This window comes from Argiope bruennichi, chromosome X1 (genome assembly GCF_947563725.1).
Source record: "Argiope bruennichi chromosome X1, qqArgBrue1.1, whole genome shotgun sequence".
In the NCBI taxonomy this organism is placed as follows: Eukaryota; Metazoa; Arthropoda; class Arachnida; order Araneae; family Araneidae; genus Argiope; species Argiope bruennichi.
Window position 1 is genome coordinate 38112271 of NC_079162.1, and position 20716 is coordinate 38132986.

The 20716-nt window shown below is 28.1% G+C and overlaps 1 long non-coding RNA gene across 1 annotated transcript in view; it reads right to left on the reverse strand.

Moving 5' to 3' along the window:
• The window catches only part of LOC129959450 (uncharacterized), a 314177-nt gene that overhangs the window by 23197 nt on the left and 270264 nt on the right, over window positions 1–20716 (reverse strand). Inside the window, exon 3 of the long non-coding RNA XR_008783432.1 lies at window positions 19402–19532. This is a non-coding gene — a long non-coding RNA (uncharacterized LOC129959450). The remainder of the gene's footprint in view (window positions 1–19401; window positions 19533–20716) is intronic.

Sequence of the window (20716 nt, forward strand, 5' to 3'; positions counted from 1 at the left end):
AATTTAATTTCCTTTTAGTTATTCATAATAAATGCTTAATTTTAATTTTTATTTCGCTACAATGCTCTCTCAGCAAAACTCTTTAAATGAAAATGAGATCGCGAAAGAGTGAGTACTTTCACTAATTTTTTCAATAATACTAAGCAGAAATAATGAAAATGAATCTTAATCTGAGAAATGTCGGTAAAAACTTATGTACACGATATACTTAATTAAACATTAACCCTTCCATGTATTGTAACTCATTAAATTCAATCTGAAATCAGTCCGGTAATACAAGTATCAGACATGATTTTTTTTTCATTTTTTTGATGGTATGTGTCATAAAAACGAAAAATAAAAACTGGTAATATTAAAAAAAGGAAAATGCTTTATCTATCAGAAATATAATTTTATTTTGAGTTTTAGGAAGTTGCTTTTTGGGCTCATTAGTAATATAATGAAACGGAGAGATTGACATGTACAATAATAGCTCCTGATCAACAAATTAGTTAATACGCATTGCTGAGCAACTAAATCAAGGAATATCAAGCCTTCCAGCATTATATCATTCACATTCATATTTTTATAGAGCTTAAGGAAATGAAATGAGTACAAGAATCGAAAATATACGATGAATGGGATAAAAATATAAATCAGAAAAAAATGTGACAAATGAGTAATTTTTTCCCCACTAGGAATTATTATTTTTTCATTACAAGGTAGTAATAAAATTGTTCTCTCTTTGGAGCATCTGCAATATTAATAATAATAATAACATAAATTGCATGATAAAATTCTTAGTTGGTGATGGAGAATTATTCGAATTAGCTTAATCTTATCAACTTTTCCTTGCAATATTTTAATATGCCTCGAATTATATTCATAGTGTATCTTTCATTCTTCTCTAGTACCTCATTTTTTTTATAATTGTTGTACTTGAGATATTTTTCATTCTAGTTTTTTCATTTTTTTTGTTAATTTCGCATGTTTCATTGTAACTAATTGTAGAATAATTTTTTTCTTTTTTTCCCAATAAACTCCACCTACATCTATCAATATGGAAAGGGGCCATATGTGCTCTAGAAACGGAGGTGTGGTGTGGTGTGGTGTGGTATGGCGTGGCGTAGCATGGCGTGGCGTTAAGCGCTAAGTATATTTTCGAATAAGGCTTTTTAATCCTATAGTGATGGTGAAGGCGGTATCGGACGGTGGGATTTTAATCCTTTAAAAGTAAGAAAGTCATTTTGATTTTAAAGAATTGCACCTGTTTTATTCATTGTCATTTTTCAGGTGTAAAAAAATTATCTGAGCTTCTTCAACTTGGAATTCGGAGACATATTTTAAGTTGCCTTTTACAGTATCATTGGTATTACAATTGATTTAACTTACAATACCACAGAAATTTCTCCTTCTTTTTATATGATGCACTTAATGTTATTGTTATGTTTCTGTTTTATATGCAAAATTTGATGAGGTTTAAGATTGGTTCGATGCGAAACAAAATTTGTAGTGGGAAGTCTAATAAGAGAGTGGGCGAAATAACATGGGAATATAACACTTGCCATTTCCAAATATAGCTGAATATATATAGCTGCCATATGTGGAAGAAGGTATTGTTATGATGCGCGAATAGCATCATTTTCTTTCCTTTCGTCGCTCTGGATGATCTTATTACAGATTCGTTGGAGAATATGTAATGTTACTTTCGTGAAGATTTTCTACAGACGTTTTGAATTCCAGGTGGGACATAAAAGCTGCAGGACTACTGAAGTGTATTTTCGCGAAATTCATGCACGAATATTGCTCTAGAGATTCTATTTTTACTGTATTTACACGTCTATGATGGCTTTAGCGAGATAAACAGCCATTCTCCTGGGGAGATTTTTTTTTTAAAACTATTTTAGTTATTTACTATTTATAGCTAATCTTCAGCATATCCAAATATATATATATCCAGCGAGTGTGGGGGAAATTCAGAATTACTTCTTTCTTAACTATTTTGGTTTGTAAATATTCCATCAATGGATGCAACCATGTCATGATGCTAATTAATACATTAAATAATCTTAGTAACGAAACTTTTAGATATATTACTAATTGCGAATGAAGTAATTTTTCAAGCTGTGTATACTTTTTGGTATGCAATTTACAATACGCTAAAATTGTTTACGGATTCGAATTGACATTTGAAAGAATCTTTCTTGTTTCCATTTAGAACGGAGTATGTTGTTTTCCATTGCATAAAAAATGAATCACTCAAAATCTAACGCGTTTATTTACTTTTTGGTGGTGCAACTTTAAAGTGCACATTTTCAATTTTCTTTACATTTTGTGTAAGTTATTTTTTGAAATAGCAATTTATCCAAGACAATCACGATAGGAATTGTTGTTCACGTTTTTATATCAATTTTATGTGCTTTTAAAGTTAGTACATGACACAATAGCATTTTAGAGAAGGGTAGTTTGACAGTTTTAAAATATCAACTTCTAAAATAAAAGATTCTTCGAGTTGATATGATTTTGTCTGTCACTTTTTAGTACTGGAATCTTATTACATAACTTTATTGAAATCTCTTTCCTTACTAACATTAGAAGATGTGCCTGTCTAGACGGTTTGTTATTCTGTTAGCAAAATCTCAGATATGATTGTCACATTTTAGGTAATGAAAGTTGTGGTAGAAAATCTTAAGCGCATTGGCAGAGTATATTTAAGAAATTAAAAATAATATTATTTGCAGTATACTTTAGATGTAAATATATATTAACATTAAAAGGTTTATTTACTTTCAGCTGGTTTTTCTTCTATTCATAATGATTTACTATTCATAACTATAAGTGAAACCCAAAACTAATCATTAAAATCAATTTGAAGCAAATAATGATATGATGAACTAACATCAACAACAAAAAAAAAAAAAAAAAAAAAAAAAAAAAAAAAAAAATGCTAAAAAAACAATAAAAATTACAAACATCTGAATTTATTAACTTCTGCTACAATTAAATATAACTACAAAATGGCTATTCTTCCCCGCTCATAAGCCGCGTTCCGATGACTTGTGGCCTTTACGGATATGGCCCTAAATATGCCAACTGACCCAGTGTTGGACCACCCACGCCTGTGGACGTTAGTCCGGAGCTTCCCGCAAATTGTCGGTAAAAAGAAGAGACATAAAAGAATCCCGGAAATTCACAAGAGAGGGGAAATATGGCAAATTTTGTTGGTCTCAAAGCGCGCACAGGTCATCGGAACGCGGCTTTAGATATTCGGATATATTGAATGACCGGAAAGCCGTTGGTGAGAACCATGGTTGAGTCCTAAGGGCCACCACGAGCCACGATTCAAACCTTTCCATTGGAAGCACGTCCTATCATCGGTAGGAGATAGCAACTCCATAACGTTTCTGAACACACCAGGCCGGCGAGAACCAACCACCATGCCGGAAGCTTCTCATCCCTTCTCCCCCTGAATTAGTTTTTTTAAACTGTCAATTTCACTGTTCAGATATAAACAACAGTTAAATTTCTAAAAAACTAATTAAAATAAACTATGAATTTATATATATTTTTTTACCCATTATGCGAATGATTATCATGCTGTATGAGAAATAGTCTAAATTTTTTCATCACTTTTTACGAATTCGAGTTAAATGAATTGTAGAAACAGAAACCAGTTTTTCCTCAAATCCAGTATCAGATGGCTCCACTCGTTTGAAATCAATATATAGTTAAAATAATCTTTTAACTGATAGTTAAATTCTGACAATATTGACATCTGCATTGTTATCTATAACATAAAATTTAAAATTTCTGCATATGAAGAAGTGAGTGAAAAATCGATAGTAATATTCGGTTTTTACAAACATGAAACAAATCAAATTTAATAAATGTGTATAAACATTTGATAATAGATTTTCGGTTTTGGATTGCAACAACTAAATTATGACCAACAATGGAATTTTCTTCTAAGAAAAGTTTGTAAAAACCCGATCAGTTTCATAAAAATGGAAACAAGAGCTCCCTTATTACATGATGCAGCACAAAATCTAGCTGTATGTTTAGATATCACGAAGAATTACATTTCTCACATGATTATGACATAAAGTGAATTCACTACATAGCCTCTGGTTTGAGCGTTATCATGTTTAGAATCAAGATTTTGATATATTTTTTTCTAACTTGAATCAATAAATTTCGAAGCTATAATAATATTTCTTAGATTCTTAATATGTGTAGTAATTACAAATTTAAAATTTTTTAGGTCGTAACATTTTTTAACTAGGAATCTTAATGAAGTGAATATTCTCATTCTGTTACATGCATTAATTCTTTCACGAAATTCCAAAAACAAATTATACATTGAGTGAAGGATCTTTTCAACTATTGAATGCCTTCATGTACCTTTCTGTAATTTAATTTTGAAAATCTCTAAGAAAAACTTTCTTCCAATTATACTTTTCAATTATTCATTATCAAACAAATAAATCGACTGCCTTATTGAAAAATATATGCTTATTTATTTAGGACGTGAAACAATTTATCATATTAAATTTCAAAAATGTACTTCACGCAACATAATTAAACTAATTAAATTCTTTCTTTCTTTCTTTTTTCGTCTTTAAAATCAAAAGAACATATAAAAAAAAGGAAGAGAATAATTAATTTTTCCGAGTAACGAATATGAAAGAAAAAAAAAAATACTTCAACTGATTTTTGCCTTTTGAAGAAAACCTGGAGATAAATAATAAGGAAAAAAAAACCCCTCTACTGTTCTTAAAAATGAATGTAAAAAATAAAAAAAAATAATAAAAAAATGAATTCTAGAAGTTTTTACACGTTATAGCTTGAAAAAATATCAAATTAAAAAAATAAGATCTTTTATTATCATTACAAGAAATGAAACCAAACAAGGTGAATAATTATTTTTTCGAAAAGTGGAATTCACGAGATAAAGCAGTGACAAATTGCATTATGAAAAGTATATTTCTATTTAAAATAATAAGGATAAAAGTAAGAATAATTTAAATTTTTTTTGTCCAGAAATATAATTCTATTTTACAATGCTGACACCAAGGAATAGGGAAGTAAGTACTAAGTCGTTTCACATTGAATCACAGATTTTTTGATATTTAAATCTATATTTAGTCAAGAAAATAATTGAAGCATTTAAAATAACAGATAAACTTATCTTTTTCAGATGCCTTTTACGCTATTATATGGACTGAAATGACTAAATACTGAATGTCATCTAATTAGCAGGCTAAATGAATCCAAGAACCAAAGGTCAAGGAGATGATACAATGTAGAATTCATTTCTGTAACGTCATCATACTTTTTAATCTACACCTGGGTTATTTAGAGGCGGATTTTTGATCTGTGATTATTTGATGAAAATGATGTCCAAGAAAGAAAAGATGTCTTCAGACTTCCATATCATTCCTAAGTGAAGATATTTGCTCACTGAACGGTAGATTTCACGTTCGCTAGCCTCGTATATCGTCGATGTTATATCAAATGTCGTATGCACAAAACTAAACCTATACCACATATAATATTTGGGTGTCACAGCTGTAACTATTAAAGATATGGAACAGCTTTTTTTCCTGTTGTTTTATTGCTCGGCGATTTTCAAGAGGAATCGTGTTTCAAACTTATAACTCCGGTCCAGAAGGCGATAACTCAGTTCCATTTCATGTTCAGATTCCTTACAAAAACTGAGCAGATACAAAACAAATTCTTTTCTCCAGTTTTCGATAATGTAAGAAAATCACGCGATAAAAAATTTAATGTGAAAACAATTTCAAACAAAACGGGTTGAATTTCATTGAAACAACCATCTATTGTCGATAATTATTTAAAAGTTATTTATAAAAAATTGACGACATTCAGAAAAAAAATTTGCATGTCAACAAATTTGGCAGCATTAAGAAAACTTTAAAAATTAATCTTGCGTGATAATATTTAACATCTTAGTTATCAGGGAAGATGCAAAGTCTCTCTCAATAGACTTAGAATAGGCACAAAATGTGTTTACGAAAGACAATCAATTAATAAAGAAGTATTTTCAAACGGTATATTTGTAGTTCTTCAAAAATAATATTTTTATAACCGAATCTCCAATTTCAATATTATTTAATACAATTCCTCAATTCTTTTTCCTCTTAAAATTCCTTACGTCTAAGTGACAAACTCAACTTTTCTTTATATTTATAACAACATGATTGCAAACTTTTCTTTATACTTATAAGATTGACATAAATCATTTAATGACATGATTAGCAAATAAACGATTTCAAAAAGATTGTTTGTACTTTTCTGAGACAAAACTTTTATTATCAAATGTCAGAATCAGCTGCACTTGTTGAACATCTCTTGCGTCTTTCGCAAAACAAATGATTAATCAAAGAAATATCTCTGAAGAGTTTGTTTTCTAATCCCACGGCAAACACGTCCGCTTCCTGTCAATCAAACCTGCTTCCTCTGCCACGTGATGCATCAACACTTGCAAGCTTTTGTAAGGTAAACTTTTCTTTACGCACACAATACCGATGCACACAGAAAAAAACCCCACCTTTTTATTTCTTACCGTGAGTCATTTAGTGGGAAGAAGGAAAGAAAAAGTATGTTCAGGAAATGGGGCGGAACAGGGCCTTAGAAGAAAGGAAATGGAGTGAATAACAAAGAAAATGCCAGCGTTGTACGTGTTAAAAAGGAAAAGGGAGATCTCCTGAGGGTTTTAGCAAGTTTACTGTCAAAGTAAATATGCTGACTTCAAAAATTTCGAAGGAAATGGTCATTTCAGCACACATTAGATTTTAGACATACACACAGAGAAAAAAAAAAGAAACGAAAAGTACTATGTATTTCAAAATCAATAGATTTCTGGTACTTATTGATTCTACACTAAAGAAAGAAGTTCCTTTTCTACTTATTTATGATTCTTATATTTCATTTTTTTTTTCAAAAATCAGCTTTTCATTATGCATTAGATGGATTAATTACCTAAGTTTATAAAAACTATAAACTTAAGTAATTAATAGATTTCCATTATTTACAGCTAATTTGTTGAAACAAGGAGAATTCTTTGCGATTTGTTAATTATATTTCAGTTTAATGAATGAAGTAGCTCTAAATATGCGTTATTGAAATGATGATATTAAAATAATATTAAATAAATGGACTTGAAGAACTTTAATGGGAATTTCTCACTGAATTTTGTTGCCACTTACAACTTCCAGAAAACTTTCGTATAGTACCTCAAAGTTTGGTTAAAAATATTTGAAGCTAAGTTTCAATTGCATTTTATATAAGTTTGCATAAACTAAATGCAACATAAATAATTTTAGATCCTATACATGTTTTCTTTTACGAAGATAAAATTTTCTTTAATACTAAAACAAATTTGTACAGGAAGACTTTTTTTTTTTAAACCAAGCATTTCTTTAAACATTTTTTTCTTCTTGTCCCTTGTGCGTTGTTAAATAAACCTGTGAATGGAACGTTTTGGTGCTACCGAAGACTAACTTTTTATGAGTTAGTTTTTATTGCCATGCATAAAATTTTCGAACTTTGTAAACTTTTTGCTAATATTTTTTAGAGTTTTAACAGCAATATTAAATTTAGTGCCATGTACGTTTTTTTCCCAATATAGTCATTCCGAACATTCACAAAATTTGGGCTGATATGCTAATTTTACATTGAGCAATGTTTTTATTAGAAACAGAAGTCGCATAAATAAATATTAATAAATGTAAGTGAATTCAGAAAATAAATTAAAAAAATATTTTAAGGTTTTGAAATTAAAATTTTTCGATTTAAGTGACCTAAGAAATTAATTAATTATGCATTATTCCCTTATTAAACTAGAGGTCATTCTAATTTCTATCTAAGCAAATTTAGTCATATCCATAAGACAGGAACTTGTTATAAAGGACAAATGGCACATCTTCTATTGGTCAAGCTATCTTTAATACCCAGGTAATATCTTAGGCAGAGTTTTGAGTTTTCTTCAATCTGTGTGGGAGGGTCTCTTCCTGCAAGATTTCAGGAGAGAATGGGCCTCATTTTTGCTCTCTTTGGCTTAGAGGAAAACTTTCAGCAGCTCTCTGACCCAACTGTAAATTTCTTGCTAAAGCACACAATGGTTTATCAGTATAATGGTTAAGAATATAGTGAGAGGATAGAATACGTAACCCTCATCATCCGATTGATATTCATCGGCTTCCCTATGTTATGTCTGGAGCCACTAGAGCAGTAGTAGATGTCAAAATCTTACCTAAAATTAAAGGTAGTAAGTATATTTCTTAATTATTAATTACTATGCAAAAAGGAATAAAAAATTGCGGCAGCTAACCGATTAAAATGGATTTAGTGTAATAAAACCAACATTCAGTTTTTTTGAAGTTACATTTTTGTTATTAGATGATTCATTCTTGGACCGGCCAATTAATTTGAACCATTTTTAAAGGATGCTATAGAGACGGCACCCCCTTTTCAAAATTAAACATCTCATCCACGAAGGTGACGTTTGACCCGATAAATCTGTAACACCGTTTTCTATGACGTTATTCTTAGAGTTGGAAAGAGAGATTCTTAATGCATACCAAATCAATGACTCCAGACTTTGGCAACAGACTGAGAACAATCTGGAACCTTAGGGGAAAATTTGTGACCTTTGGTAAAAAATGAAGGTTTTGGAAAATGCAAGACTTATGGCCCGAGCTCTATTGGGAATCAAGAGCCTGAGATTCTTCTGGAAAATTCCATGTAACATAATATTCCGCCAGATAGCTGTATAAATCAGAAGAGCTCAAGCGAATGTATCAATCACCCTCTGGAGCCCTATTGGAAGAGAACGCCGAAAGCTTTTGATAATGTTGTTAATTTAATAGTGAATTTCTATAATTTCTATAAGTGCTTATCTTTGTGCACATCTTTATAGCGCTTTCGCTTACTGTGTTTCGAGTGTTTTTTTTGTATTATAAGAGAAATTTTTCAATATCCTTCTTAGACTAAATTCACCATGCACTCATCGGTTATTTTCGTAGCAATATTAATAAAAATATTTTAAGAAATTTAAAGCTAACAATAATGAGATTATTAATTATTTGATATTTCTTTATTAAATTCATTGTGTTTCTAATCTGACTTGGTTTTATCATATCCTGCCATGTCCATGAGTCAAAGACTTATTCATAAAGTTTTTATAGTACGTAATCAGAGTAAGCGATTCTTGAACTTGAAGTGCACCCACCATAGTAAGGAAGAGAGTTTTACAAATATTTTAATGGAAGACATCCCAATGAGCCCCAGCCTTGATGACAAAAATGAAGGTTCCCATTAAAAAAAAATTAGGCAGTATATCTATTTGGAGACATGATTCGATATCTCTCCAGGGAATTCGATGCTCTTTTGAAGACTATAAAAACACACGAGAGAGCTAATACCAGACAGTCGAATGAATTCTGTCTGTGGAGTCTTAATCGAGGAGTAAAATACTTCTTTTGAGCTGAAAATTTCATGGTATGTTGATATTTAATTAGTGATTGCTTTCTGCTGGTACGTTGTTGATTTCTGCAGATGGTGTCTTTGTGTATGCCTCGGCTGTGTTTAACTGTCGTTTAATCGATTGTTTTGCTATTGACTAACATGCAATAAAGCATTTGGAGTTTCCGTCACAAATAGCACTGGTCTCTCTATATAAGAGGCTAGTGCTTTTACTTTTTGAAAAAGAAAGAAATAAAGAAGATGTGAAAATGTTAAATTTATCTTACGCGTAATGCGGGACTTCTAATCGCTCTATACGAGTAGTATTTTATTGGAATTAATAGAGATTTTATTAGATTAATAGGAATTCACATTATTTTATAGTACCTTGTATTATTAAAATGCAGATAATTGTTTTATTTTTAAAATATTCAAACAACTTAAATTTTAATTCTGCTCTCTATAAAAGAAACATTTCTGATTCAATTGATTTTATTTCGGATTCAATAAGAGAATCTTTCTGGAATATTTACAGAAAGAGAATTTCCTAATTAATTTAGTAATAACGAAAAGAAATACTCTTCTAGAAAAAGTAGTTTTTTTTTTCGATTTCATATAAGAAAATGAATCTAGTTATTTTTACAAAAAAGTGAAATGAGATATACCTTCTAATTAAATAATATTTTATTGAGGTTGTCACACCAATGAGCAGTATTTAATGAGAAATGATGATGAAGCTTTAATATCATCTATCTGAAATCATTAGTTTAAATGAATTATTTTTCTGCTTGCAATGTTAAAAGAAAATTTATGGGTTTGCATAATTTTTCTTTCCAACTTGAAATAAAGAGAGAAGTTTTCAATGGAAAAGTGGTGCATTGAATTATTGGTATTAATAACACATATATTAGAAAAATTTACTTTGAAAAACAGTGATTTCAAGATTAGTTTGCTTCAGAAAGAAAACTTTTTATAATAAAAATTACAAAAATAACTTAAAACTTTCTTAATTAAGATTTTTATAGCAATAATTTCATAATATGCAAGATTTAAAGGCAGCAGTTACTTTTAAAATTTAACATTTTCCCTTATTTTATTTTGTATACCAATTTTTTTAATATTAAATCAAATTATTTCGACTGTTTTATAAAATAAATAAAAGTAAAAAAAAAAAAAAAACACAAGAAAAGAGTACTTGCCCTTTCATAGGTTAAAATTATTTGCTCTTGTATATATATGTTAGAATAAGTTTTTATCATTTATATTTTCTGCTTTCTTTTCGTAAATGCATTTTATGACCTCATTTAAAACAACTTCCACAAAAATATGTGGCTCACCAAGAACTATCCGAATACTAAATATATAATATTGCATGTATATCACATAAGCTTTAGAAAACAATATTAACATATCAGCAATAAAACGATTTACCACTATTAAAAAATATTGAATATTATATTGCGTCTAAAGCGGGTATTTATCAATTAGTTAATTTACACAAACTTTTGAAAATAATGATTTTTTTTTGAAGTTGTCTTTAATTTATTTTATACAGAGAGAAATAGATGTTAACAGAAACCTGTAGGCGTTTTCCTTCTTTGAAATGTTGGTTAATGGTACAGAATGCATATCCAGCCATACTAAGAGCAAAAAACAACAACAACAAAAAGAAACCCGTAAAAATGATCTAATTAGTTGTCAGAAAAAGTGGCATTCTATATCGTTCATCTAAAATTAAAAGTTTACTTTAAAAAGAATATGCCAAATCAATTAATTAATAGCAGCGAAAAGTAGATGGATATCATCTTTCAAAACAGGCTATAAAAGAAAGGTAGGCGTATTAAAAAAAAATGAAAAAAGAATAAATGCACATGCAATTTTTATGTTTTGAAAATAGTTTACAATTTGAAGAATGTATTAAAAGCATAAATGTTTCTTAGATTGTTAAATCGTTATATCTCAAAAAGCACAAATGATTAAAGAATGTTAAATCGTTATATCTCAAAAAGCATAAATGATTAAAGAATGTTAAATCGTTATATCTCAAAAAGCATAAATGATTAAAGAATGTTAAATTGTTATATCTCAAGATTAAATTAAAGACATTTTTTTTTAAAATTTTGCTTGAAAAACTATCCTGCTAAAAATTAAGAATTTGATTTTTAGTTGTGTACATAAGCAACAATCTCATATTTCTGCAAAAAAAGTGTTTATAATCTGTCAATCCTTCTTGTTAATGGAAAGAAAATATTTTATATATACATTTTCGCAATAATGAGGGTGTTTTTTTTTCTTCTCAATTTCCAATTAAAGCATTGGAAAAAATTGACATAAAATACTTATATTTTTGATTCATAAAATAGAAAAAATAAGAACTGTGGAGCAAAAACACGTCAATTAAAAGTCAAAAATTTTTTTAGAAAGATAAGAAATGGGTCTTCTTTTTTTGGGGGGGGGGGTGAGCGTAGGCCGAAAAGAGAAGCATAAAGGAAAACCATTCTATTTGGAAATCTAGTTAGTTCCTAAGCTTAGAAATAAGCTGTAATTCTACCCAAACTTTAAATGTCGGAGTTCAACTGATAATAAACATGGTATTTTCAATTCACCCTCTATATAATGAAGTATTAAAACAGCTGTAAAACCTTTTTAAATGAATAGATTGCTTATTTTGTAATTCAGCACCTTCGAAACATAAAAGAAAACAATCATACAAATTGGAACAAAACTATGTATTAGACTTTAATTTAAGAATATTTCTGTCAGAAGATTTTACAAAATTTAGAATTTGAAAAATAGCATTTAAAGATGTAAAACTGTGTCATTTTTGTCATCAAAAACATTAAAAAAATTTTCTTATTGCAGAAATTTAATATCAAGGAAATTAAATGGAAGAACACTCAATAATAGTTAACTGAAGGTAATATCATCTTGATTCAATTAATTTGTTCTCTACTTTTGTATTTTAATTCGGTACTTTTAACGCTGTCATTCCCAGGATCTCAGAGATAAATTTAACTCGCTTGTCGAGATGTACTACTAGCATTCAGCTGAACAGTAATTCATAACAATTAACTATTATTTTGTGATTCTTCAATTAATATTATATGAATTTATAAATGCTAAATAAAATGTATTACATATGTTATATTTGACCTGAAGGAGAAATATATCTAAGCAAAAATATTTTAACTAAACAATATTATTTTAAAATTAATTTAAATAAAGTTATGCTCAAAATTAAATTTTTCTTGCAGTTTTTTGCACTTATTTATACAAGTTAACATACACTTCTGCTTAAAAATAAAAAGAAAAAATCGTACAGTGATGAGATAAATTTTACTCTGATTAATATTAATATTTGTTTGGATTTTAAAAAATAAAAACATCTTAATAAGAAAAATAATAATTTTATAAAATATACAGGTTAAAATTATGAATCAATAATAATTTATGAAGCCAGCAATTCAAATACATCATCAATCTTAAGCCGCTGATTGAAAAATGCGAAATAAAATCAGTTTTTGAAATTAAATATATATTATCATTTTGCAACATCTGTATGCAATAGCTTAATGGGTAGTCTCTTATTCATTTTAGAATATTTTACCGAAGATAATTAAGAACAAATTACACTACTTTTATTTTTTTATAACAAAAAAACACCTCATTTATTTGGGGAAAAGGTGCAACTAGTGTCTTAACAAGTTTTCCTTAAAATCTATGTAATTAAAAATACAAATCAATGCATAAAGCTATTTTTTAATGTTTCTCTGTTTTGTTCAAAAATGGTTTTGCAGCTTCATTCTAGTTTTAGTATAAAAAGGCACTTCCTCTACAGATGTGCACATGCCATATTTAATATGTTTAATTTTCGATTATTTTTATTTTTCGCTTTTTATATATTCAATATTATAATTTTGCTTTTTCCTTTAGATATAGGAACGGAAATAAGCTTATTATCCTTCTCGTTTCGTTTGAATTATTTGTATTTTTTTCATCATAAATCAATTTTTTAATTTTTTTATCTGTTATTTTGTTTTATACATTTATGTACAGTATATATATAAAAAAAGGCAAGGAAAGGAAAAACAAAACAAAAAGAACATTTTTCCTAAAGGAATAATTTTAATGGATATATCTCGAATGTTTTAAACAATTAAAAAAATGTCGCAAAAAACTTTTTATTTAAAATATAAAAACGTTTTGTGACAATTTTTTATCATATTTATGAGTTTTTTTTAATAACAACGCAGCTCTATAAAAGTGAGATAATTTTTGCATCAGTATGTTTTCTGAAAAGCGTCACATCACTGCATTATTTTTTATGTAAACGCGAAACTATATTTTCTTTAATTTTTTTTGTCCAGCTTCAGAGTGAAGGGAAAAAATGGAATTCGAATGAAAAGATAATTCTATTTGACAGGCTTTTCAACTAGAAGATAAATACAAAAAGTGAAATAATGGGTAATATTCTGCACAATTTTTAATTTTAAATGCTTTAGTAGTTTTTTCACAGATGAGAGATCAAACACAATTACCGTATTGAAATTATTAATTAATTGCAAAGAAGATCAAATTAGATTGAAGCGATTAGCAATAAGATTAATTTTAAATGAATAATATCTGTAACATTAATTTCTTTCTTCTTTTTATTGTGATTTTAAAACTATTCAAATATTTGTATTACATGAGCTTGAGGTTGAAAGATTAGGTGAATTTTTTTGTGTGTGTTCTTTAGGGAAAAAAATGATAAAAAGATTGTATACCGTAGTTTCACTTAGTAAAATTATTTTCCGATGAATAAAATTATGGAAATAATGTTTACATATTAAAAAACAGTTATATATTATCATCTGAGATTACTTCAACGGCCCTATTTTTATTTCTGGAATTTAAGAGATTTTATCACCGAAAATATGATAGGCGAAAACAGTTAAGTTACAAAGGTACTGAGCGTCACTGCTTCAGTATTTTTTTACTCTTTATGATACAGTATCTTAATTAAAACTCTGAAGTTGCTTCTATTTGCGGATATTTTGAGGTACCATCATTGTAATTACTGACATGATATTATACAAGAGCTTTAATTTCTACTTTTCTTCTTTATGAACTCCTGTTGATATACAAATTTCTTATAAAAATTTTAAAATTCATTTATTAATTTGTAGCCATCTTAAAATAGCATTTTTTTTTCATTCGTGCTTTGATGAATTATGATGGCGAGGAGACAACATTTAAAGGAAGTTTCTCCCATTAGTGGGGATTTTGAGAGTCGTTACTATAATTATTGACATGACATAACTCAGGAACAAACTTTTAAACTTTTGCAGCTATGACGGTAATCATGGCATCAAGGTTCCATTATGCAAAGGGTAATTTAATACTCAGTGTTTCTCAACAATTTTGAAAATGACGTGTTTTACTATCACTTAGAGGTTTCGACATACAATTTCTAGATTTTTTTAATATGAATGTTGCAAGACCAGTTTCAGATGATAGCCAGAGCATAGCTTGCTATCGATAGAATTTCATCCACAAATCTAACTTCCTTGAATCGAGCGTATAAAGATATAGATAAAGACAATTTATCTATTTTTTTTATTGCATTACATTTCATAAAACCATTTCCATAACTAAAGTAATATTGTTTCTTATGAAAATCAATAAAATAATGATTTTTTTTGAAATTTCAAAATGATTCGGAAATCCATGCGACATAATGTTAATGAGTCGAATGATTAGTAATCATGGCAACATTATTAGTACTACCTCCACTGTTTGAGGTAAATTGTTATTTTTTATTTAACGTCAATAGAATTTGCTCATGATAAAGTTTTTTTCAACAACCATACATAAGCTGCGAGGGGTAGAAAATTTTTTAAGGCAATATTGTACAAAAATCTTGATTTCTATCTGATTTCTTTCTAGTTAATTTACATGAAAGTTATCATATAAATTAAATATTCAGGTAGATTTCTTATTGCTTATTTATTCCCAAATATTATGAGGAAATTCAAAATAAAAATATAATAATGTATAGCATTTTTCTTTTAAATTATAGATATTTACAAGGTTAACATAAAAAAAAATCCAAAAAAATCGAAAAGTAAAGATTCTTATCCATTTAATCTTTACGTTGCTTTTACATCATAAGCAATTTGCAAATTTTAAGGTTGTATTATCGTAAATTAAAAAAAAATTATAACTAGACATGAAAAAAATGTTATTGATACATATCAAACTTATTTATATTCATTTTATTATATTGTGTTTAAACTGCTATTAAAATATAATTTTTGTTTGAATTTGATTGCCAAATTTTATAACCCCATAGAACATTATTCTTGTTCAGATTCGAAAGTTGCATCTTCAGAATTGCAACCAGAATTTCTACCTGAATTAACAAAAGGAATCTTCAAAGCGGATGAGAATGAACGAACAAATAATAGTGATTTCTGGCATTAATTTTTTGTGTATTTGTGTGCCTGCTTCGTTTAGTTTTATTAATTTATCATTTTGAAACTTCACGAAAACAATATGTAAAACACACTTCATAGTTGTGATCGTTAGTCATCTGTTGTCAGATGGCAATTAAAACTACCTCCCTGTTCTCCAGCAACATGTGGACATTAGACTTTCGAAGTCAGATGTACAGCGCTAACAGCCCAGACAGATCCTTCATGGAGTCGAGTATAGATCCTTCGATTTTTTGATTCTGAAGGCGACATTTTACTCCGCGACCTCTTTAAGTAGCAGAGGAAAAGTCGCTTAAGTCACAGTCTGCCTTCCATTTACAGTTCTTATCGCAAACAATATATGATTTTGATTTACCAACATTTTCGAGGGAGATAATTTTACTTTCTTATCATGAATATTAAGTATTTGTGCATTGGAGGAAATTGTATTAATCTGAATATTTGAATTGGTATTAATTTGAATTTTCTTTCACAGCTTACCTTCAATTGACAGTTCTAGAAGAAAAAAAATATGTGTCTTTTGATAAAAAAATATGTGACTTTTGATTTGCAAATGTTTTGAGGAAAATAAGTGCACATTTTACATTTTATAACATGATTCTAAATATTAATGCATAGAAGGAATCGGTATTAATCTTTTTTCTCACAAAATATAGAATAATGCAATCAATAAATGTTCTAAATCAGTTATTTTTTATTAATTGAAGCGGATAAATAAAAAAAAAGTATCTAAATACAAAATTAATAATTAAACAAAAATTAGATATGTTCTGAATCAAGTACAAAAGTATATAATTGCAAAATTAATCATTAGGAAAAATTTAATTGTACTTCCCATTAAAAGCTTTTATTTCTTTAACAACCACCCCATCATATATGATAATTAATATTTCGGTGCATTACTTTTTTTTACCACGTACATCTCACTCTCCCATCATTTTTTAATCTATTAACTTACGCTCTGACTACAAAAAGAAATTTTCAACCTGTTGGAGCAAAAATCTAATGATTTGAGTTTTAATAAAACAATCAATCACATAACATGAAAGCAATCACAATGATCAAAGACTTCCCACTGTAATGTTGTGATATTGGCTTAGTAATCAATCATAAAAGCTCTTATGATATCCATCTAACTGAAGATATTCTTTTAAGCTCCAAGCGCTATTTGAAAGTGTAAAAAGAATGTTTTGTTTTCTATTGTTCTCTCATTCATCACAAAAAAAAAAAAACATTTTTCTTTTGTCAGTGACAGAAGATATTGCAAGTAAACGCAAGGATTTAAAAATTGGGTTTGTCTTCAGCATGTTTAAAAGAAAGAAGAATTTTCAGGCATCCATTATTAGAAGTAATTAAACCACTAAGTACTAACAGCCTTGATGAATTAATTATCTTCATCAGCAATAAATCCTGCTTAGTAAAGATTAATTTTCATATTAACATATTTTAGAAACAGTAATGGTACTTTTTTAATTTAATTAAATCAAAAAATAAATACAAAATATTTTCTCATGCAAATTTCCGAGTTTCGTGAAATAGCGCAACATGAATAATTTCTCAAATTTGAACTAAGTAAATTTAGAATTGTAATGTAGAAATTTTCTACGTAATTGTTTGTGGCTGATGTTGAGTAAATTAAAACTAAATCTTATTAATTATTTTGTAAAATAGGTCGAAAATCATATTTTAGCTAAGAAGAAACTTTGCACTTTAAAATCAAAAGTTTTATTGAATAAAGAAATTTAAAAAAAGAAGAAATTCTTATTTATAAAGTTAACAATCTTTTGAAATATGGGCATAGATATGTTAAAAGTAACAAAAGAAGGTTCGCTTTAGCTACGACAGAAACCATCGGTTGATATTTCGGAATACATCTAATTCGTGTTTACCAGCCATATGAATTCGAAAGAAAATTTAATTAAAGCTTTGATTTCAACAGCCAAATGAATAATTATGAAATGATTAAACGAAGAATCTCATTTTTGTCTCAGCATAAGGGACAATAAATTCTTTTTGCAAAAGAGTATTTACTTTGTATTTTTCACAAGATAAACTTAATTTATATTGACGAAAGAAGTTCATATAGACAGACCAGACGGAATCCTATTATTATCATTATATATGGAAAAAAGAACGAATTCTATAATGTCGCTTTTTATATCATGGTTTTGTTGTGGTACTTGCTACTCTCAATAGTCACCCTGATATTAAGATTTTAAAAGAGTAGCTAAGGAGGTGAGTAAGTTTTAAAAGAGTAACAACATTGCAAACTTATCTAAATATGTTAAAAAACATGCAATCAAAGCTTCAAGCTTCATTTCGTCCAAATACTTTTGTTTTTCAGCAGTATACCATTACAAATGATGTAAACAGGGGTTTCTCTTCAAAATATTCAAGTTTTAAATTTGTCTCCACTATTCCGAAACTTAAATATGATAGAAAAATGTATGGAAATTTTTGTCTAATGATGTTACTGTAATGGTAAGCAATATGGCATCTGCCAAGATTTAATTCTAATTACACAAATACCATGAAAAAAATTAATTTTAGAAACTAAAGACTTTACATGAATCCTTATCAATTAGAATTTTCGAATTGAAATAGATAAATATTAGCCATGTAAAACACTTAAGATTATTTTTTTCAGTCTCAATTGAAGTAAATAATAATGAGGTTATCCAAGTGAATAGTCATTTTGTTAATTAATTAATACTTTTCATCTTTAATAAGCAGAATTTTGTTCAAATAATGTCATTATTTTTATTGAAAATCCACATAATCCAGTTAGCTATTAATGAAAATAATGATTTCCTCTTTTTATTTAACCTGGAGAATATTTTATATATGACGCCTATTCAAGCGATCTAGACTGTGTATGATTCATTATTAATTTTTTTTTTTTTGCTCAGTATGAGTAGATGCTACGGAAATAAAATTTTATTCCCTGCATACGAGATGGTATATATACTGCGCTACTAAGCCTTTAGGATTTCTCTCCCCCTTGGAATTATTTAGTCCATCTTCTAATAATTTTGAATATAATTTTACTGCAACACACCATTATCGTTAATTCAGAATAAAAATATAAACAACATGGGACAAGCAGTTTTCTAGAATCTCCATTTTAATAGTATATTTTGGGTATTTACTGGACCGTGATTTGAAGGTTGAATACCAGCTATGTCATTTCGTAATAACGAGAGCAACAAATATTTGAAATTAATTATAAAAAGGACTCTAAATTTATGAATATATTATCTGAACAGACTCATTTATGCAACTGTGACAATATGAATATATCTATTGAATATATATAATATATATAAAATCCATTTATTGAAATATGAACTTATAAAAATTTAATTATTCTTTTTATTATTTCGCAATTAATAAAAATTTAATTGCGATTGGGCTTTAAAAATTTTGCGTTCTATTGATTATTTTAAAAATAAAAACATACCTTTAGACTGTCAAAAATACAGAATGAAGCATCGAGGATTTCTCATTAACACATCACCTGTAACCACCAAGTCAAAAGTGCAGTAGCTAAATATTGGCGTCAGACGTTGATGTATTAGAGCTGAGATTATGCTAAAAGAAAAAGTTTAAAACTATCTTTTAAAATCACACAATTTCTACCAATACATCTTAAATTCATATTTATTTTATCAATATTACAACTCATTCATTCATCTTACTCTAATTAATATATTTTTTTAATATTATAATTTATATTTAATATATAGTTTTAATTTATACAATTTAAATTAGTTTAAAAAAATGATATATAACAATGCATGATGCATTTATGAAACTGAAGAAAATAAAAATACGTAATTTCACATGAAACCCGTTCACTTCTGTAAAAATGATTTGTATAGCATAAGGAGAGCAGGAAACAAGCTACAAGTGCAATGTCTATCAGTTTAGCTTGATTGTATTCATTTCTATTCTAAAGCGATCCAAGGGATATTTTGGCAAGCACTTCGCAATTTTGAACTGTGTTTAGAGGACGAGAATGGTACCCGAGTCTGCATTTACCAAGTTTCAGTGCTTCATGAAAAAGAGAGCTCACGAACCCCACATCTACTTTCTTAATGGACTCGGGTTTCAAGCCTAGAACTTCTAGGTTTTAAAGCCGAAACTTTATCACTAAACCCTAGCAGTCAACGATGTGGATCAAATTCTATGCATTCTGCTTTAAAAATATGCCACTTGAAGGGAAAAAGTTTATTTAGCAATCACAATTAAATACTTATTTTAGCAATAGGTAACTTTTTATATACAAGGGAAAATATAAGTGATCACTATATTTATACTTAGATTTAAATTTTGCATTTTTCTGTATGTTTTAAATAGATAAAAATAAATCTCTAATTAATGTAATTTGAAAATTTCTTCTGTGTATGGTTTTAGAAGGACTCGATTGGACATTTTCAATATTATATATAAACAGATAGTTTTGAAAAAAATAATTTTCTAACTCTGATGAAAGTTTCACAAAATGGGTTTTCTTTTTTAATGGCTGCTAATGTATTCATTTTAATAATCTTATAGGGTATTATTTAATATTGTTAGCTTTTGACGATAAAAAGAATGTTAATTCTTTTTTGCATGAAATTAAAATGGCTGTAATTTTTAACAGGAATATGGATGAGAAGTAATATTAGCACGCAAAAAGGTATTTAAAGAAGATGGTTAATCGATTTCGTAAAATAATTTTATATCTGGGTCATTTTTTGTTAGGCCAGAAATTGAAAAAAAAAATGAGCAGG